The 13,963-nt window shown below is 42.0% G+C and overlaps 1 protein-coding gene and 1 non-coding gene across 3 annotated transcripts in view; one reads left to right on the top strand and one right to left on the bottom strand.

The window, feature by feature from the left end:
- Nucleotides 1–13,963, top strand: part of ARHGAP31 (Rho GTPase activating protein 31) — a 123,602-nt gene that overhangs the window by 35,494 nt on the left and 74,145 nt on the right. The window lies entirely within an intron of this gene.
- Nucleotides 13,157–13,263, bottom strand: LOC114676486 (U6 spliceosomal RNA). Its single transcript, XR_003727558.1, has one exon. It is a non-coding gene; the product is annotated as a U6 spliceosomal RNA (small nuclear RNA).

The following is a 13,963-nucleotide window of genomic DNA, read 5'->3' as shown; positions in this document are numbered from 1 at the left end:
GCATTCTCCTCCCTCTTTCCAGACATTGTGCTTCTAATGCAGCCTTAGACACATCAATGTCTTTATCAGCCACATCACACTTTGGACATAGTGTGCTCCCTGTTGTCTGCCATAGCCAGGAGGACAATGAGTTGTGTTTTCAGAGATGAAAAAGTGATGCTCAAAATGGAAAGCACATTATATGACATTAAATATAAAATATTTATAAGATATTTTTAAATTGAATGTAATGTTTGCTTACTACTTTCTCAACTTTATTTATTATTAGAAAGATACGGGCTTTGGGATCCGACAGGCCTCGGAATGAAAACTATCTTAACCCTTTCTAGTTATGCAGCATCAACCTCTCTGTACTTCTGTGTTTTCATTTATTAAAGGAGATAATACCCACTTTCCAGGATTGTTGAGGAGAGGAAATGAAACCATGTAACTAAATATGTGGCATATGATAAATACTTTAACTGACTCCTAGAAAAATAATAATCATTGTTACGATTCTAAAAGGTAACTATTAGACAATTAAATCACCTATGTTGGAACCTCATGACATGATCACATAGCCATCTCATGTACCTTGGAAGGGACCTGAAAGTCGTATGGTGAGGCAGTCTGTCTGAGAATGCAAGTGAGTCCGGTGCGCACAGTCCCCAAAGGCTATCCAGAACCGGAGACTTTAGAGGTCCCTGCCACTTTGCTGCCTTCTAGATCGTGCTGGCCAATGGCCACCAAGCTCATCTTTCTTCACGGTTTATTCTCTTGTGCCACATGTCAATATAGCCTGCACCAAGTTACCTAGAATTGCCCAACATGCCATTTCATGACCAGAACTACACACACATGCCACAAAAACACCACAGGCTCCTGGAAGTCCTCTGTAAAATCTTTGGCGCCTTTGTGAGTGGGAGCAGCTAAAAAGGAAACATTCGGGAGGTATTGAAGGAGAGCTAGAAAATACAGAATGCTTTTTGCAATGGATCTACACCTGGCTGGGATCCTTTCTTTGTGAACCTGCAGAAGTTCTGAAAAGAGAAGTTCTCTTTCTAGTTTTCTCCCCTCCTCCTTTGCAAGGCCCCCAAATCCAGCTATCCATAACCTCCTTCCCCGGAGTCTCCAGTTATAAACAAAGGCCTCTCACAGGGCCTTCCCACCCCCAGCCAGCTGTATCCAAGGTTACAGTGGGGAACTTCGAAACAGGACTTGGCTCTCAAACAGAAGATGCCCTGCCTGCCCGCTCACAGAGCTCATGCTCATTCCACAGTGCCCAGTGAAAGGACAGACTGTTCTGTGACTGAACCATGAACGTATTGAGAGGAGTCTGTCTGCAGTGTCCCCACCAAAGTGTTATCCAAGCCTCATTGTGTGAGTCCTCATTGGTGCTGAGAAACCTGGCAAATGAAGACCCTGTCTGGGTAAACAAACAAAGAGGCTGAAGAAGTCAAAGTGGAGACGAGAATGAGGCTGTGTCTATGCGGAGTGAGTTTCCACTATCATCAGTGACTCCATTAGCCAGTTGCTTCATAAAACCAACTAGTGTGATAGATATTTCCATTCAATCGTCTGGTTGTTTGAACTGATGTAATCACCCCAGTTAGTGTTGTGGAGAGAGCCTTCAGGAAAAGAGCAAATGAGGCTCAAAGGCAGGAGCTGCATTTGGGAGAATGTAGGGGGTGGGATTTGTACATTTTCCTATGTGCCTCTTCTTATCTTTAGTGGATCAATTCAGCTATCCTAGAGAACCCAGAACAGCCAAAGCTGCAGAGGATGGCCTGGCTAGATCTACCATTACAAAGCAGGGTGATGCCATCGGCTCAGCGTGTGGGCATCTAGGAAAAACCAGCCATCTTGTATTCCATACCAATGGCATGATTATCCCATGACCCCGATGGTCTGTGTTGCAATGGCGAGGAAATCAGACAGGGTGTGCATTCCTTCGCTGGGATAAGAACCATGACTCCTGGCTCTCAGTGGCTTTGTTTGTTTTTAGGGTTATTTTGTGGTTGTTTACAGTGTGGATGGTTTCTTTTCACCATCACTTAGTAAACTCTAGTTTTGGAACCATAAACCTGGATTTATTATTATATTAGAGCTAATTTTCTGGTGAGCCTTAAGCAAGTCACCTCCCCTTGGAATCCCAGCTTCCTCATCTATACAGTGAGGAAAATGGAGATTGTCTCCAAGTGACTGTCAGCTAGAGCCGTCTATGGTTCTGTGGGAAGGGCCCTTGCCCTTTATCTCTTTATCATTTACCCACACCACTTAGGAGAAACTATAACTAAATGGGCTTTGAAATGCTTTTAAATAGACTGTTGCATACACACATTATGCATAGGAACAGACCTGTTCTGTATATGTGCGATATATTTATAAAGTGTGTGCCTTTGAAAGCATTAAAAATAATCTCGGCTGTCAAACTCTTGCTTCACCAGGGTGCTTTCAAGCTGCTCTCCTCCTTATCAATGGCTCCTTCAGATCCACCACGCTGCACATTCTTCAGGAGGTGGCATGGCTAGTGGTGGGAGTGAGGTTGTTTATAATCTTTCAGATTAAAATGTCATTGGGTGCTCCTCTGAAACTGCTGACATGGTTCAAATGTCCACTTCTGATGGTCTGCCCTTGGTCAAATCTTGAGTTCCAGGGGTGCTTGGCTAAGACCATAGGGTCCACAAATCCGCCCCAGAGTCCCCATGCTAAATAATTAAACATTGTTTCAGCCCCGAATCACATTTCTGTAGCACTCCATGATTCAGATGAGATAACTAATGTAGTTTACATGGTTGTATTTGGGAAAAAAAGGCGATCAAAACCGGCCCTTTAATTACTTTTCTTCTGTGTGTACGTATAGTATATGTTCTGAACAATTTGAGAGAAAAGAATAAAAATGGAAGAGGTTAAGTGAAGCCATATGAATTACTTTTAGACTTTAAACTTAAAAATACTTTAAATTTTAGACAAAACAGGGAAAAATAAAACTCTGACTCCATGTTGGATTTTGAAAAGGAGTGAGGGAAGAAGGTGTGTATATAGTACCTGCAAACTCTCATAAATATTCATGAGTCCTGGACTAGAATGAAAATCATCAAAAACATTCTGAATCTAATTACAAAAAGAAAACAACTCCAAGAGCCCTAAATTCACTATTTCCTCTGGCTTTTAATGTATTCAGGCATAATCACCTCTTCAAACATTTTGAGGGACTTGAGATTGATAAAATATGATTTAATAAGGACAAAACAATTTTAGCAGGATTATGAAAACCAGGGCTCTTTTAAAGTTTGACTCAGAAGAAACCCCATAGGGCAGCTAATCCCAGCCCAACCCAGTACAGGAATCCTGGACCCGGGAGTCATCCATCCAGCTTCTGCTCAGCTTCGGCAGTGCCTGGCTTCCTGCACCGCCTCACTCCACGGCCCGTTGCCTTAGGTGAAGAGCTTCATGGGACTGACAGTCCTTTCTACTACTGAGCTGAACAGCCTCTGTCATTTCTGACTTTGGGTCCTGTTTTGCTTTCTAAGTCACAAAGAATATGTTTCCACCTACTTCTGCTTGAAACCCTTTAATTATTTTAAAAGTTATTACTTCGCCTCTAGATTTCTCTTTTCCAAGTTAAATCCGCCAGCTCCTTCAACCATTCTCCAAATGAGCTAGTGTTTAGGTCCTCTGGATTCTCTTCATCGTCCTCTGGATTCCTTTTTTTTGTTTTGTTTTGTTTTGTTTTGAGACAGAGTTTTGCTCTTGTTGCCCAGGCTGGAGTGCAATGGCATGATCTCAGCTCACGGCAACCTCTGCCTCCTAGGTTCAAATGATTCTCCTGCCTCAGCCTCCCAAGTGGCTGGGATTACAGGCACCCGCCACCACGCCCAGCTAATTTTTGTATTTTTAGTGGAGATGGGGTTTCACCATGTTGGCCAGGCTGATCTTGAACTCCTGACCTCCAGTGAGCCACCCACCTCGGCCTCCCAAAATGCTGGGATTACATAGACAAGAGCCACCTCACCAGCCAGATTCCCTGTATTTTAAGATGTGCTTCTACAAGCTGTAACCAATCCTCCAGATGTACTCTCACTGGAGCGGAGTGCACAGCGCTCTCTTTCTTTTTGTCTCTCTCTCTCTCTCATACACACACACACACACACACACACACACACACAAACACACACACGCATGCACGACTTCCAGACCTATAGTGGTACTCATTACTCATGCAGCCTGGCTGAGTGAGCGTTTTTTTGGCAGCTTTGCCCCGCTGCTCACTCATGTTGACAAGTAGCAGGCAATTGTCATGGTCTTTGTCCCTGACTTCCTGGCAGTGCTAAGCAGAGGTCAAGGTACTTTCACAGTGATAATGAGAACTTCCATTTACTAGTCCCTCCTCTGTGCCAAGCACTATACTTGAAGTATAGCAGATATTATTTAATTCAACCTATTAGGTAGATACTGCTATCTTCATTTTGCAGTTGAGAGCAGCAAGGTTCAGTGAGGCTAAAAACTTGCCTAAAGTCATACAGAAGACTAAGGGCCAACTTGGATAAGAGCCCAGGCTCATCAGATTCCAGAGCCCATGCGTCTTCTATTGCATTGTGCTGCCTTCATCAAAGGTGCTGTTTGTTCCATATGTTGGAAATACTGGACCCAAACAGCCCAACCCCGCATTCTGGTTTGAACCAGTCATGTTTGTTGGAAAGAAATGTTGCTCTTTCTTCTTCAAAAAGGGACTCTGAATTTTCGTTAATATTAATTTTCCACTATGAACCTATCATCCGTGGATGTATCCTAACTTTTTGAGAAGATATTTATGTTTTCTAACTGTTGTACATTTCTGGAAGAGCCAAGGTTAGCAGCTCCCACTAGCATATTACCCACTGTATAAAGGAGCATTTCTTTAGTGTCTGAAGTTGTTCTGATTGTGCTGTAGTACTAGAATTTGTTCATTATGTTTACTCCAGCTATATTCTTTTAAAAAGTATTTCGTCTTTTCTGAGCTTTTTTCTTAAAACATGTGATAAATGTTTATTTTAGAAACTCCTACTTTATTATCATATTGGAGAGATGCCTAGCTTAGATTTGTGTAGCACTCCACAGCCTTTGTAATCTGTGCCTCCCCACACTTTTCCTTCCCAGCACTTATTACCTCCATTGACAGGCAAGCTCAGGAAGGTGAAGTGACTTACCTAAAAATTCTGAGTCAGGAAGGGGCAGAACAGAAACAGGATAGAACCTAGTTCTGACTCTCACCATTTTATTCCTTTCATTTCACAATGCTGCCTCTTGATTCTTCGTGCTTTCAATTATTACACCTCATTTATGAGAAGTGTTTTATGACTGCTACTTTGTGAGAAGTTAAGTACTGAAGTAAAATTGAAATAAGCTGCCAATCCTGCTCATTAAATGTGGTGGGAGGTTTAAATGACACTGCCTGCTTTAGGTTTGGTCTTTGTTATCACCAACAGTCTCAGAGTCACTGATCAAGCCTGGCACATGTGCACAGCACCATGGAGGAGGATATGACCCAAATGTGCCCTAGACAGTGCCTCAACTCCTTTACAGACAAAGAAGAGTGGAAGTAGGCTCCCGGAGGGGGACTGATGCCCTGGGACCCCCCTTCCCCCAGGCACAGTGAGACCTCTTGCCCTTCCGGCACCTTGCTGACCTCCCTTACTGGTGTCCCTGACGCTTCATCTCCTGGCTCCCCCTCATCTCCTGTTTGGCCTGCCGTCTTGGCCCCCACTCCAGCCCCCACCCTGCCCTTTTGGCCTGGCTCCTTGGCAGGGCTCCTGTCGGACCAGACACTTGCGTGACTGCTGGTGCCTTTGGCTGGGCTCCCTTATCCCTGAAGACTCTCTTCCTGGCTTCAGACCCTCACTGGGAACCCAGACGCTGCTTCTGGAAACATCCAAACAGTAGCTCTCAGCTCCCTGGTGAGATGCTCTTGACAAAGGCCAAATTTCCCTATGATTAAGGAGCTCCAGCCTTGGGGCTTTGTGGTCCCCTAGAAGTCACGCCTTCTGGGCCCATCTTCAGGTAGGTTGACCCATATAACTTATCATCCAAGTTGGGGCACCTGAAGAGTACAAGGGAGTGCTGTTAATAATTTCATCTGCACTATAGGAATAAACAAGGACCATCCCTGGCCAGTAGGGGTATGTTCTAGGTTGTAGTCAGCCTGACTTTCCCATTGAACAACGAAGGTCCACGTTTATTGGAGGCTGACTCTGCACCAAGCACTGCACTAAGCACTTTACAAGCACACATCGTTCATTTAATTCTTACAATAATCTTCTATGTGTAATGTTGCCCTTATTTTACAAAGGAAGAAACGGAGGCCCAGATAAGTTAAGTAATTTGCTTGAGGTCACATCAATTAAGTGGTAGGCCCCCGTCTGACTCTAAAGCCTTTACTTTTCAATCCTCCTTTTGTGTCCTGACCAGTAAGATAAAGGAATCAATAGAAATGAAACCTTCAGTGGGGAGACAATGGAGATAGTCTCCAAATTAAAAATGAGTTACGCTCTAGAAGAACACTTGTATGTTGATTGCTCTGAATTTGAAATTCATTTTCCCATGGGAAAAAAAAAAAGATCTAAAACGGTGGTTAGGCTCCAAGCCCAGCCAACAGCAGTCTATGCAGACTATAATTTCACTGTGGCCGTCTCCTCTATGTAATACTGAACTGGCATGGGAAACAGAAGCCATAGATTCCTATCATAGTTTTTTCACGTACTCGCTGTGTGACTTGAGACAAATTATTTAATCTCTCTGAGCCTCAGTCTTATCATCAAAATTGAGATAATGTCTAGCTTCTAAAAAGTGCAAGAATCACAGGCGATAATGTACATAAAGTCTTTTGAAAAACAGCACTTATCACACTGTAGGAACTGACCACCATTTATGACATTGCCAGGATGCAAGCCAAGTTTTGGAGAACCCTAACCCTAACTCAAAGGGGAGACATAAACTACTATGGGATGGATGGGGTAGCGGGAGGATGGATGACCAGGCCAGGGCAGGCCAGGGGACCTCTGTGGAAATGTGTTCTCCTTGGTGAAGCCAGTGGGCCTGTGAGAAACATAGGAAGAGAATGGTATCGGGGAGGAGAACACAGGCTTCCACAGGGATTTGGGGCCCAGTTAGGTGAAGAGGAGTATGTGGCAGCCACAGAGCAGTGGGGGTCTGCACTCTGAGGAGCAGGGGCATTGGTCTGTGGCTGCAAGGTAAGATAGTCTCGGGGGTGGTGTCTCCACAGCTGTCAGGAGCTGTTCTAGTTTTGGGGTTGGAAAGAGCAGCAGACATTTGTATCTAGGGATTGTTCATGGTTCAGGAAGACAGCCACTCTGCAAATGGGCATGAAGAGCTCCCCGAGTGCACAGGAAATCTAGATCCTGGGTTAATTGAGTTTAAAAACTGTTTCTGGCCGGGAGCGGTGGCTCAGGCCTATAATCCCAACACTTTGGGGGCCAAGGTGGGCGGATCACTTGAGGTCAAGAGGTCGAGACCAGCCTAGACAACATGGTGAAAACCCGTCTCTACTAAAAATACAAAAAAATTAGCCAGGTGTGGTGGTGGGTGCCTGTAATCCCAGCTACTCGGGAGGCTGAGGCAGGAGAATCGCTTGAACCTGGGAGGCAGAGGTAGCAGTGAGCCAAGATCATGCCATTGCACTCCAGCCTAGGCGACAAGAGTGAAATTCCGTCTCAAAAAACAGAACAAAAATACTGGTTCTGTGTAAGAAGTCTACAGAAGAGTCATTTAACTATGTAGAAGGCTTTATTTCATTTGAAATGGCTCTTGACTTCCTAAAATGGTTTTCACCTTATTTTTCAAATTCTTAAAATTTCTTATAAGTCCCAGATTAGACTTTTTTCTACATATAAGCGATTTACATCAGCCAGTCACTAGATGGGCCATAGCGTAGATCTACACTGACTGTGTTAGCAGGGATGTACCAGGTTGCAGCAGCGGGAGAGGGGCACCTTGCATGCCCAAAATAAGGGGATGTGTGGTCAGCAGAAAAGTGAAAAATGACAATAAAACCAACTAAGAGTGGGTTTTAATCACCAAGCACTGGTAATTCTAATATTGACAAGTGGTAAAATATTCCTCCCCACAAAATCTTTTGTTGGTCTAAGTTCTAAACAATTGCTGCATTTACTGCTGGTTTTATTTTTAAATTTTATTGAGATATAATTAACATACCACACAGCCACCTATTTAAAGTATACAAGTCAATAGTTTTTAGTATAATCACAGAGCTGTACAACAATGACCACAATCAATCTTAGAACATTTGCGTCACCCTAAAAAGAAACGTCATACCCATTAATAGCCATTTCCCATTCCCTCACCTTCCCACCTACTCCCCCAGCTCTAAGAAACCATGAATCTAGTTTCTATCTTTATATATTTGTCTATGCTGGACACTTCATATGAATGGAATCATCTGGCTTTTTGTTTCTGGCTTCTTACACTTAAACAATGTTTTCAAGGGACATACACGTTAAAGCTTGTGTTGTTACTTAAGTCCTTTTTATTGTCTAATAATATTCTATTCTATGGATATACTACAGTTTATTCATTCATCAGTTGATGGACATTTGAGTTGTTTTCCACTTTTTGGCTGTTGCGAATAATGGTGCTATGAACATTTGGGTACAAGCTTGTATGCAGGTATATGTTTTTATTCATTTAAGGTCTATATATACCTAGGGCTAGAATTGCAGGATCATAGGGTAACACTGTTGACAGTGTATTGACATTTTGAGGGACTGTGAGTTTTAATAATATGTATGCAAATATATTTAGCATATTAGTACACTTTTATTATTTATCCTTTAATAAACATGGATTAGTACATTTTCATTCCTTGTCCTTTAATAAATGCTGTATCAACATGGATGTTACTTGGAGAACTCCTACCCATAGTGACATCCATGACCACATAACACAAGGGTGTTACATGGGTGTTACTCCTAGTTGAGTCCCAACCCATGTCCACGTAACACGTGGACTCAACTAAGTGTTCATTTAACAATTAGCTCATACTCATTTAAATAGTGTGACCTTGTTTCAGGTGCAGTGTGTGTTTCTAGCTCCTGCAGTACTACATATTCCTGCATTTAATCAGCAGATGTGAAATAAACAAAAATTGCATAGTAAATACAGAAAGAATCAGAACTTAAGTCATCATTATATGACCACTTGAGGTTTTTATTTGTGTTTTAAACTGAAAACAGTGACTTGGGATGCAGACTTCAAGGTATGATATTTTCGTTTCATAAGTACAAATTTTAGTTAATATGTGAAATATTTGACTGAATTTGAGTATCTTTAAAGTAGAATTCTTTTTTAATTGAAGCTCAGAATTCAAAGCTAAAAAACAGAATTTTATTCAAGTTAAGCTTGAAAACAGTTTTAGTTTTAAAATAAAATTAAAAAACAAAATCAGAAAATACCAGTGATTGCTGTTATTGCATTATACACTTATTACTGAACATAAATCCATTCTGTAGAGGAGAGTAGCATTAAAAATCACCTGTTCCAGATGTCAGATATGCTAGGCCTGCCACTGTGTATGAACTCGTACAAGATGACCAAGTTATTTAGGAAATATTTCTTGCATTGAGTAAGCTTAAATTGACAGAAGAAAATGGAAGCAGATTGGCAGAGTGGAAGGAATTCCTGGCTAAGTTATATGTTTAGGGAGCAGTTCAGAGTCATGAATTACTTGGGTGTATCAAGACTGAATGAGAAGTGGAAATTTGGGGAGTTGGAATAAGAGGGTAAACCTGGGCCTAGGTCTGGAGTAGGAAGAAATTTGAGATTCATAAACAAGACAGCAACTTTGGTGGGGGAGAGCTAGAGTTTCATCATTTTGGCAGCAACACACAGCATGAGTGGGAACAACAGAAGACCATAAAGAAAGGTGAATTATAAGGTTGGTCAATAATTTCAGGCATTAGCTAATGACATTCTCCTTGAGGGTCGCAGTTACGCAGAAGGAACAAATCAAAGAGATCTTATAAACAACACAGCAAAGATGTCTATTTTCCCCTAAGTTAACTATAAGTTTAATGCAGTTCTTATAAAAATCCCAGCAAGGTTTTTTTTGTAGATATAGATAAGCTTATTCTAAAACATATATGGAAAGGCCCTAAATTAGCTAGAACAATCTTGAAAAAGAAAGATAAAGTGGGAAGAATCACTCTACTCAGTATCAAGGCCTAGTATATAGCTACAGTATAAAGGTGGTGTCCTATTAGCAGAAGAACACATAGATCAATGTAACAGAATAGAGAATCCATTAACTCCCCCCGACCCCCCGCATCCCCGATCCTGCACAAGTACAGCCAACCAACTTTTGAGAGAGTTGTAGAACCAATGCAATGAATGAAGAAGAGCATTTCCAAAAAATAGTGCCAGAACAACTAGACATTCCTAGGCCAAAAAAAATGAACCTTAATATAGACTTTATTTTTATTTTTATTTTATTTTATTTATTTATTTTTTTTTTGAGGCAGAGTCTCACTCTGTCGCCCAGGCTGGAGTGCAGTGGCGCAAGCTCAGCTCACTGCAAACTCCACCTCCTGGGTTCACACCATTCTCCTGCCTCAGCCTCCCGAGTAGCTGGGGCTACAGGCGCCCACCACCATGCCCGGCTAATTTTTTGTATTTTCAGTAGAGACGGGGTTTCACCGTGTTAGCCGGGATGGTCTCGATCTCCTGACCTCGTGATCCACCCACCACGGCCTCCCAAAATGCTGGGATTACAGGCGTGAGCCACCACACCCGGCAAGACTTTATACCTTATATAAAAGTTAGCTCAAAAGAGATCATAGACTTAAATATAAAATGCAAAACTATAAAACTCTTAGGAAAAAAAATTAAGGAAAATCCTTGGAATCTCGGCCCAAAAGACTTGACACCAAAAGCATGACCCACAAAGGGAAAAACTGATAAACTGGACCTCATCAATGTTAAAAATGCACACTGCAAAAGACCTTGTTAAGAAGCGGAACAATCAGATAGCGAGAGGAAGAAAATAGGTGCAAACTGCACATCCAACAAAGGACTAGCATATGGAATATATTTAAAAATTTTTCAAACCTCAGCAGTAAAACACGAACAATCTAATTAGAAAATGTGCAAAAAACATAAGCAGACATTTCATCAAAGAAGATAGACAAATGGTAAGCACACAAAAGGATGTTCATCATCATCAGCCACTAGGGAAATGCAGATTAAAACCACAATGAGACACATGCCATTCGGCCATTTCTGATTTGCCTGGGCCACACATTTATGGCACACACAAAGGGTCTAGTGTCTAGAAATTAATAGTTTATCCAGGAAAAGAGCTTAGCTGATACCAATGGCTATCTCTTAAAGTGACTTGTTCCCTTCTCGTTTTGTCATCAAGTGTTCTAATAGTATTCCCAAATTTGAAGATCCACAAAGGTCTCCAGAGGTCACTCTCCCAAATGCCATGTCTAAGTCCAGCAGGATTTAGTGACCAATTAGATATAGGAGTAGCTCAAGTGTCTTTGAAAATTAGCACCCTTTGACCTTACGTGGGGCAGAGCCTGGGCCACTTGCCAACTGTATGATGTGACAAGACATATTTCTTTGAGATTCAGTTTCCTTCTCTTAAAAGGAGAATGACAGTTCTTCCCTTACAAGGTCTTGTAAGAATTACATCAAACACCATGAATGTGAGGTACCCAGCCTAGTGCGCAGTGTGGTTGTGGGTGCTGTTTCCACACACAAGCCAAGGCTGTGGTCTCCAGGAAAGATTTAAAAGTGAGTCTCTTTCCGGAGTGATTTAATTTTGTTGACCATGTGGCTGAGAATATCTGAAAAAATCCCAAATCTATTCTTCTGCCTTGCTCTTCTTTTAAGTATGCTAATGTTTGTCTGAACACATATCTTGTTTTTTTCAAAACACAAGATCACTTTAACTATACCTGACTTCTTCCCATGCTCACTCAGCTGGCCAGAGGCGCTGAGCAAATGTCTGTGTGAGCTTTCCTTCAGTGTGTGCGTTAGTGTGGGAAATATCATGGGATTTTTTTACTCACCCAGCAGAGCCTGTACAGCGAAGATAACCATAAATATTTGCTGAATGAAAAAAAAAATGAATGAGTCTTGATGCTATAGAGGAGTTGGGAGTCAGGAGTCCACATATATTCTCTTAGCCAGGAAGATATTTGGAGTCAAGGACAGCAGATAGTCAGGGAGGTAGGGCACATAGTTTAGTCTAGGTAGAGTTAGACAGATGGTCATAAAGGTCATGGAGGAGAGGATGCATCCAACTGAGGAATCCTGGAAAAGCTTCAGTGAGGACATGACATTCATGGTTGTCGTAAGCTGGTGTTGCTGTTGCTGATGATAATAATAATAGCAAACTAGTATGTAACACTTTTTATGTCAGGCACTGTTCTAAGTGCTTTCCACAGGTTAACTCATTTAATCTGCTCAGCAACTCTGTGAAGGAGTTACTATTATTCTCCCAATTTAACAGATGGGGAAGCTAAGGCACCAAGAGGTTAAGAAATTTGCTCAAGGTCACATAGCTTGTGAGAAGAAAATCTCCCCAAAATTAGCATTATGAACCCTTGCAATATGGTTCTAGTGAAACCAAGGGAGTTCCATCTGCTCTGATAACAGTATGACTCCTGTCTTCTTAAATATGTATCTATAAACATGGGTAGTTGGACTTCACAGGGCTACTATATATACTCTTGTTGCACACTTAGAATGGTCATGGTAACTTGCAGTAAAAAATGCATCACTGATACTATGTAACAACCAAAGATCTGTGTGTAAGACATTCCTGCTACCTCTCAGGGGTCTCCCAGACATCCTCTATTTTTTTTTTTTTTTTTGAGACCGAGTCTTGCTCTGTCACCCAGGCTGGAGTGCAGTGGCGCGATCTCGGCTCACTGCAAGCTCCGCCGCCTCCCGGGTTCACACCATTCTCCTGCCTTAGTCTCCTGAGAAGCTGGGACTACAGGCGCCCGCCACCACACCTGGCTAATTTTTTTTTTTTTTTTTTTGTATTTTTAGTAGAGACGGGGTTTCACCGTGTTTGCCAGGATGGTCTCGATCTCCTGACCTCGTGATCCGCCCGCCTCGGCCTCCCAAAGTGCTTTTTTTTTTTTTTTTTTTTAATATGGAACGCTTCATGAATTTTCATGTCATTCTTGCGCAGGAGCCATGCTAATCTTCTCTGTATGGTTCCAATTATAGTATATGCGCTGCCCAAGTGAGCACGCCTCTCACTTTCTGACATGAGACTTACAAGTTCTGGGCACTCCTAAAATGTTGATCAAAATGATAGCAGACCACAGGTCACAGCTTATATCTAACCTAGTCCCCACCACTTTTTTTTGTTAAGATCATGGTTGTTTTACTTTTTCATATTCATGGCCACATTCCTCAAAGTAGAGTCCCTCTCTGTTTCACAACCTGCTGTGACTCTGTGTGTGTGTTTGTGTAACAGAATGTGTGTTATGGCTGTGTGAGCTTTGAAAGAGCAGTTATAACCTAGGCCCCTCAATGATTTTTTGTTAATGAGCCCTGCATCCTCATCCAGCTCTAGCAATGCTTTGCTAAAAACAGACTGAGGTCATTCATGTGTAAATGGAAATACACCAAGAAAAAAATTAATACCAAATGTACATCAAGATCAAAAGAAAAAATAAATTTCTCAATGGACTACTCAGAGCTATGCAGAGACCATTGGTTACTGCTGCTTCCCATAAAATTGAAATTCAGAGCATGTTTCAGTAAGGTTCTTAAAAAGGCTGGGACAAACCAGAGACTGTGATTTGAGAATCCCACAAGGATGACGGCCCCCAAAACTGGCTGCATCCTGAATTACACAGGGAATATGTACCCACCAAAAACTGTAATACATGCCAAAAAAAAGTAAGAGCCTATGGAACTCAGGGCCTAGAACCAAAACATTTTC

This window comes from Macaca mulatta, chromosome 2, assembly GCF_049350105.2.
Source record: "Macaca mulatta isolate MMU2019108-1 chromosome 2, T2T-MMU8v2.0, whole genome shotgun sequence".
Classification (NCBI taxonomy): Eukaryota; Metazoa; Chordata; class Mammalia; order Primates; family Cercopithecidae; genus Macaca; species Macaca mulatta.
The sequence above is the reverse complement of the archived record's forward strand: the minus strand, read 5'-3'. Positions and strand labels throughout refer to the sequence as shown.